Source organism: Pipistrellus kuhlii, unplaced genomic scaffold, assembly GCF_014108245.1.
Source record: "Pipistrellus kuhlii isolate mPipKuh1 unplaced genomic scaffold, mPipKuh1.p scaffold_m20_p_5, whole genome shotgun sequence".
NCBI classification, from domain to species: domain Eukaryota; kingdom Metazoa; phylum Chordata; class Mammalia; order Chiroptera; family Vespertilionidae; genus Pipistrellus; species Pipistrellus kuhlii.
Genome location: NW_023425551.1, coordinates 29,547,852 through 29,555,433, shown reverse-complemented (window position 1 = coordinate 29,555,433; position 7,582 = coordinate 29,547,852).

The following is a 7,582-nucleotide window of genomic DNA, read 5'->3' as shown; positions in this document are numbered from 1 at the left end:
TGGTTGAACAGTCAACCAGACAACCATACACTTAGCATGTTAGGCTTTTATTATATAAGATTTGTGCTTTTTTTGTTTGTTTGTTTTGTTTTAAGAAATAGCATTCCCTGTGGACCTCTTGGTAAAGAATACTTTGAAAAAGCTGTCAGTAGATGAGAGCAGGAATAAGAAGAATGACAAGGGGAGGACACAAGAGGGAGAGTGAAGAAAAGCTGGGGTGAAAATATTTTTCATTTCTCTTAGATGCCCTTACATGGATTGGGAAAGCCCTGGAGGATGCTCCTGCTAAGTACCACCTTTGGAATACAGCCATGAGGAAGAACAAGGGGGCTATTATGTTATTTCTCCCACCATTTCCCCAGATGTGGGGCCCAGGGACAGAATCCAAGCACTGAAGTGTTGCTTTTAATTGCTGTTAGTGGGGCCTGCCTCCTGTCTCAACTTAGTCTAAGCCGAGAGGCAGGCTCCCAGGGAACGAGTTCATGTTCCTACCCAGGAGCCTTTGCTGGGCGCCCTCTGCCAGGCAGCTGAGGGAAGCTGTTTGGAGAGTGCCCTACAGGTGAGTAACTTGGGTTGGATGTGCCCAGTCAGTCACAGTGAAATATGATCCCAGGGGAAGGGCCAGGGAGTCGGGGGAAGGAGCATTCCTGGCCCAGGAGTCCCCACGGGGAACTGGTTTTCAGGCGCGCATGTGCGCGCGCACGCACACACACACACACACACACACACGCACTCACACACTCATGCACACTCACACTCTCTCACACACACGCATGCACACACACGTGCACGCGCGCACATCACTCACACGCACACAAACGCGCACACACACTCACGACACACTCATGCACATTCACACACACACACACACACACAGCACACACGCACGCTCACACACACTCATGCACACTCACACATGTGCGCACGCACATGTACACACACTCACACACACTCACACGCACGCTCACGCGCACACACACACACTCACAGCACACACGCACGCTCACACACACTCATGCACACTCACACATGTGCGCACGCACATGTACACACACTCACACACACTCACACGCACGCTCACGCGCACACACACACACTCACAGCGCACACACACGCACACACTCACGCACGCACACGCCCTTTCAGCTGCCGCCCAGGAGGGGCGCTCCTCCCTGAGGACCACTTCCTCCTCTGTCCGCAGTCAGTCCCATTATCTGAGCGGGGTCCCGGGCTCGGAGAGGAACATCCCAGGCCCCGCAGCCAGTGCTGTGAGGGGTTCCAGAGCCTTCCCGAGCAGCAGCGGCATTACCTCCCCTCCCCCTGGCCCCGTGCAGTCGGCCCTCCCACACGCGGGTGGGACTCGGGCATGGCTTTCCCAGCTCAGCGCTGACTCCTCTGGGGCGCCCATGGGGCGGAGGCTGCCGTTGCCATGGCGCTGTGTGAGTGTGTGTGTGTGTGTGTGTGTGTGTGTGTGTGTGTACGGATGGACGGCCGGTGCTGCGATGAATAATCAGTTGTCACCACGTGCTCAGCCTCTCCCTGAGTCTAGGAGGAGAGGACACGGCTGCCAGAGTCTGCGGTTTGCTCAGTGCTCTTGCAAAAGGCTAATGAAATAAAGGTCTGCTCTCCCCATCTCTGTAAACAAAACCCCAAACAAACGCATTTGGATTTAATGCTCAGAAACTTTCCATTCCGTGGCATTCGTCTATGAATAGAAAGGAGAGGAAGGAAGATTCACCCAAAAGATGTGAAGCCGGGTCTGGCAGAGGTGCTTGTACACCTGTGCGAGCAGTGTTAATCACAACAGGCAAAAGGTAGAAGCAACCAAGTGTTGGATGAATGAACAGATACACAAATGTGCTACATCCATGCAATGGACTATTGCTCAGTCTTGAAAAGGATGGAAATTTTGACATGAGTTACAACATGGGTGTACCTGGAGGACATTACAGTAAGTCATAAAAGGACCAGACAGTCATAAAGGACAAATACGGAATCATCCCACTTCTCTGAGCTATGAGTAATCAGATTTATAGAGACAAATGAGAAGGGTGTTTGCCACAGGCTGGAGAGAGGGAGCAATGGGGAGTTACTGTTTAATGGGCATAGAGTTTTGGTTTTGCAAGATGAAAAGAATTCTGGAGGTGGATGGTGGTGATGGCTGCACACAGTGTGAATGCACTGAATGCCACTGAACTTTACACTTGAAATGGTTACGATGGTAAATTTTATGTCATGTGTATTTCACCACAATTAAAACAAAATAAAAATTCCCAAAGCAGCCCTGCACAGTGGGTATTATTAACCTCATTTTACAGGTGAGGAAAAGAAGATGCAGGGAGGTTAAGTGCTTGCCAGGGCTACACAGCTGGGTTTCAAACCACGTATGACCCCCTCAGAAGGCCACGCCCGTGCCCTGCACCGTGCTGCCTGGCGCCCTCTTGAGGAGGTGGCACGGAGGGCAGTGGGCAGATACTGAAGCCGCACAGACTCATCTCCTCTCGGTGCCCGTCTCCCTTTCCCGTCTGCCCTTCCTCCAATATGGCTTTTGCTGTGTCCTTATGCTCTCCCCTGCCTTTCCCTCATCAAAACCCGGTCACTCATTTATAGAGGTTGCACGGTGTGAATTTAAATCGCGTGCTACCTCTCTGAGGGGTACTTGCATTTTAAGCCTCATCAACCGACGATATGAAAGCCTTTGTTCCATATTAAAGGAACTTCAGACCTTGGGTACCAGGCAGCGAGGAAAGGGAGAGTGGTGGTGGCAGGTAGGGCAAGCACAACCCAAAGAAATGCACTAAAGGGGGAAACATTAGGCATTAAGTCAGGGGAGAGAGATCGTTTTTGGACAGACTGATCTTTCAAGGCGACCCAAAGAGATGAGGCGTGGGAGCCAGGGAGACGCTTGAACCCTCCCCTCAGAGCAGACTTGGCTGACTGACTTCCAGGCTCCCAAGGCTTTAAAATATACTGATTTCAGAGAAAAGGGAGAGAGAAATAGAAACATCAATGATGAGAACCATCGATCGGCTGCCTCCTGCACGCCCCCCACTGGGGATGGAGCCTGCAACCCCCGCATGTGCCCTGACCGGAAATCAAACCGTGACCTCCTGGCTCATAGGTTGATGCTCAACCACGGAGCCACACCAGCCTGTCTCTATACATATTTTTAATCCCTTTAAGTCCATTTGCCTTAGCATCTTCTGTCCTCTCTCCCCTTTCGTCACCCAATGCAAGAGCACTGTCTCTCCTCCTTCTTCCTTAAAGCACACCTAAGCCCAAGCCCGCATGTCTAAGGGTTCTTAAGGATTGGGGCTGCTTGCTGGTCATAGGGGAGCTCAGCAAAGAGCTGCAAATTCAGAATGGGGCATGCCGGTCTGCAGGCCTGCTCCTATCCTTATAGGGATGGGACACAAGTGCAAATAGAGGCCCGAATACTCACCCCACCGCCCATGGTCTTCCTAGCACCAGGGCATCCTGCACACGAGGACCTGCAGTATGACACCGGCTTGGACCACCCGCTCTGGGGAGAGGCCTGCCCAGGAGCGGGGAGTTCCACGGTCCTGAAGGAGGGGGTGGCTGGTTTGCACACACCCACTGGCCCACACAGTGGTGCACTGCTCAGCCTTCCCACTCCACCTGCAGTGCAGTCCCATTGATAGCTTGGAATGAGCTATGGTGTGGTGGGACTATTTCCTCACAGTGAGAACTAGTAAACATTTCAATCAGATGAGATTTTATTGTTCCCGGAGAGCCTGTTTATCGGTACACCCCTGGCTCATGGACACCTCACTCCATACACGGGGCACAGCCAAAAAATGCTCATTTGGAGCCCTCAGGGGCAGCAGTTCTCAGATTTCACTGCATTATTAGAATCCCCTGAGAACTCTGGCGGCCAGCTATTAGTATTTCTAAGTTTCCTAGGTAATTCCAAAGCACAGCCAACGTTGCAGACTGATGATCTAAAACATCCCTTAGCACACATTAGGGTACATATACATTTTAAATGACAGAGTTTGAGGCCTGGTAATTCGCATTTTAGTCATCTTTTTGGTCTGCTGATACTGCTATTCTGTGGACCACAGTTTGAGGAGCAAGAGTCTAAAGCACAGGGCCTCAGAGGGCAGTCGCACTTTCTGAGGACCCTCAACTTTGCATGTCACAGAGAATTTATTACTGAGGTTGCCTTTCTTCTGACGCCCTGACCTTAGCCATTTTCTGTAGTCTATTATGACCGCCCCCCCCCCTTTTTTTTTTTTTTTTGCTATTCTGGGTATGGGACACTAGTCTCCCTTGATGCCTTGTGAAAAGCCCCAAATTCCTCCACCTCATTTTGCAGATCACTTTAGTTTTTCCAGACCACGCTGGCAGGCTCGCCTCTCCTTCCTAACCTACCATCGGAACACTACACTGCTATAAAAAAAAGAAGCAATTCTTACCATTTGCAAACTGATGTTTTCTAAAACAACGAAGTCGTTTTCTTTCTGCTTTCCCTGGCTCCCCACCCAACACCTCTAGAGTTCAAACTCACAGCCCCAGGGATTTACTTTTTGTGTCAATTCCTTCCCTTCCTGTTAGAACCTCGAAGGCTGAGACTAGTGAGCAGGTACGAAGGGCCCGCTGGGAGCCGAGGGGACCGGACCAGGCCTTAGTCACAGGGCCGCTGTCCCAGGCCCCAGCAAGGAGAAGCACAGGCCTTGTATCAGGCTGAAACGGTAGCAAACCTTTCCCCTTGTTGTGTAAAAGTGCAGCTAGCAGGGGTCCTCAAACTTTTTAAAGTGGGGGCCAGATCACGGTCCCTCAGAGAGCTGGAGGGCCAGACTATATGAACTACTAATTCCTACTGTAACACCTCGGCTGCGCTCACTGCCCAAAATACCTGGCGGGCCGGATCAGACTCCTCTGCGGGCTGCATGTGGCCCGCGGGCCGTAGTTTGAAGACACCTGGCTAGAGAATACTATAACTACACACGATTCTTCCCACCGCGGGCGGGGCCAGTCCCCTCACGGTTATCTGTGAGCATCATCCGCAGCCGAGATCAGCCCTGCTCCCCAAACACCCAAAGTGACCATCTTTTTATGGTTTTGTAATGATCGTTTTCTTTCTGTTACAACAGAAATTTTAGGAATATTAAACACACATTAGGGAACCATTTGGGGATTCCTTAAAAAGTTAAACATATGGCCCTAACCGGTTTAGCTCAGTGCATAGAGCGTCAGCCTGCGGACTGAAGGTCCCAGGTTCGATTCCTGTCAAGGGCATGTACCTTGGTTGTGGGCACATCCCCAGTGGGTCAGTGTTTCTCTTTCATCAATATTTGTAACTCTGTATCCCTCTCCCTTCCTCTCTGTAAAAAATCAATAAAATATATTTTTATAAAAGTTAAACATATGGTCCGGCAATTGTTTTCTTCTGGGTGTATTCCTAGAAGAATTGAGAACAGGGTCCTGGACAGATATTTGTACACCCGTGTTTATTGCAGACTATTCACAGGAGGCAAAAGGTGAAAACAAGCCATAGGTTCACCGAGAGGTAAATGAATAAACAAAATGTGGTATGTCCATGAAAAGGAATATTATCCAGCCGTGAGGAGAAATAAAGGACTGACACCTAAGAGGCCCGAAATGAAATCTGACATTACGCTAAGTGAAATATTTACGTAAAAGGGTAAATATTATTTGAGGTCACATTTTGGAGACAGGAAGCGGAAGAGAGGTTACTGAGGCTGGGAGAAGGGAGAATGGGGAGCCACTGCCTCACGGGGGTGGAGTTTCTGTTTAGGATGATGAAGAAATTCTGGAAACTGATAGTGGTGATGGTTGCACAACAATATGAATATACTTAATGCCAACGAATTGCATGTTTGGAAGTGATTAAAAGAACAAATTTGATGTTATATACATTTTACCACACACAATAAGAACAAAACACAACACCGGGAGACTTGGCTCTTTCATCTTCTACACCAGGGATGGGGAATCTTTTTCCCGCCAAAGGCCATTTGGATATTTTTAACATCATTCGGGGGCCATACAAAATTATCCACTTAAAAATTAGCCTGCTCTATTTGGTCAAACATTTATTTTATTTTAAAAAATATATATTTTATTGATTTTTTACAGAGAGGAAGAGAGAGGGATAGAGAATTAGAAACATCGATGAGAGAGAAACATAGATCAGCTGCCTCTTGCACACCTCTTACTGGGGATGTGCCCGCAACCAAGGTACATGCTCTTGACCAGAATCGAACCTGGGACCTTTCAGTCTTCAGGCAGATGCTCTATCCACTGAGCAAAACTGGTTTTGGCTATTTGGTCAAACATTTAATTAACTCAGCCCTACTGCCTTGGCAGGGCCAGACCCAATAATTTTGTGGGCCTTATATGGCCTGTGGGCCGGACATTCCCCACCCCTGTTCTATAACCACGGGGAAGACCCTTCTCCTCACAAGTCCCTGGGGAGCCCTGGAGGGAACAGGGGAGGCCGAGGGCAGGTGAGTTGGTTATTACAGCACAGCTGGGACTGCAGAGAGGAGAGGCTGTTTCTCAAAGCCTGCTGCTTCTCTTTGGGACCCAGCATCCACACTTGGCTCTCAGGTAAGCCTTCCCTCCAAAGATCCCAAATGTGTTTCTGCTTTCGGTTCTCACCTGTCTTTGGATTGGGTTGAAGCCAGCTCCCTCCCTGGGATTAATATGCACCACAAGCAGCGAGCGATTAATTTAACCAGCTGAAATTTATTGTGCATTCGCCTTAACTCAAAGCCGGCTTCTGCTGGGTGTTTATTTTTCACTGTTGATGCATTGCTCATGACAGCCTCTAAGCACCTGAATTTAAAGCACAGCATCGCACAGAATTCCTGCTGCCGCCCCCCCCCCCCCGCCCCGCTCAGACCCCCTGAAATAGATAGAAATCCACACTGTGTCCCAGAGCAGGTAATTCTTGATTGCTGGCCTATGGGAACAGTTGGGAGCCTTAAGGCAGTTTAAGATTTGGATTTCATGCCCAGCACATCGAGCTGGTGACTCATTTCAGGAGATACAGTCAATAAATTCTGATTCTAACTCACAAGCACATCTCACCCCACCCCCAGCCGTCACAGGAACAGCCAGAGAGTCTGAGCTTGTCTCTCAGACCAACCATGAAACCGTCTCACTCAGGGCTGCACATGTGCCATCAGGCGTTGGTGAGTGCATCCAGCCCCGATGCCTCCCTCCCTACCTCCCTCCCGCCTCATCTCCCCCGCTGGCCCTCCCTGCAAAGTGACTGTCTGGAGAGGAGCTAACTGCTGGTGCCTAACAAGGCAGAACAAAGGCCCTCATGCTCCGGAGTTCCATTTGGAGTGCATGACAATTTCAGAGCACAAATGGAAAAAGGGAAAGAAAAAAAAAAGAAAAAGGTGGTTTGAAATCTATAGCCAGCTTTTATCAAACCAGAACTTGTAGCTCTCAGCTGACAATCAGCCGGCAGCTAAAACCCACTGGGGACGGCTCTTACTGGCAGCTTCTGGCTGGCTATTAGCTACCCGCAGCCTTCTGACCCTTTTTCCAGGGACGTAACAGCTGGCAGCTGACAGAGGCGCTG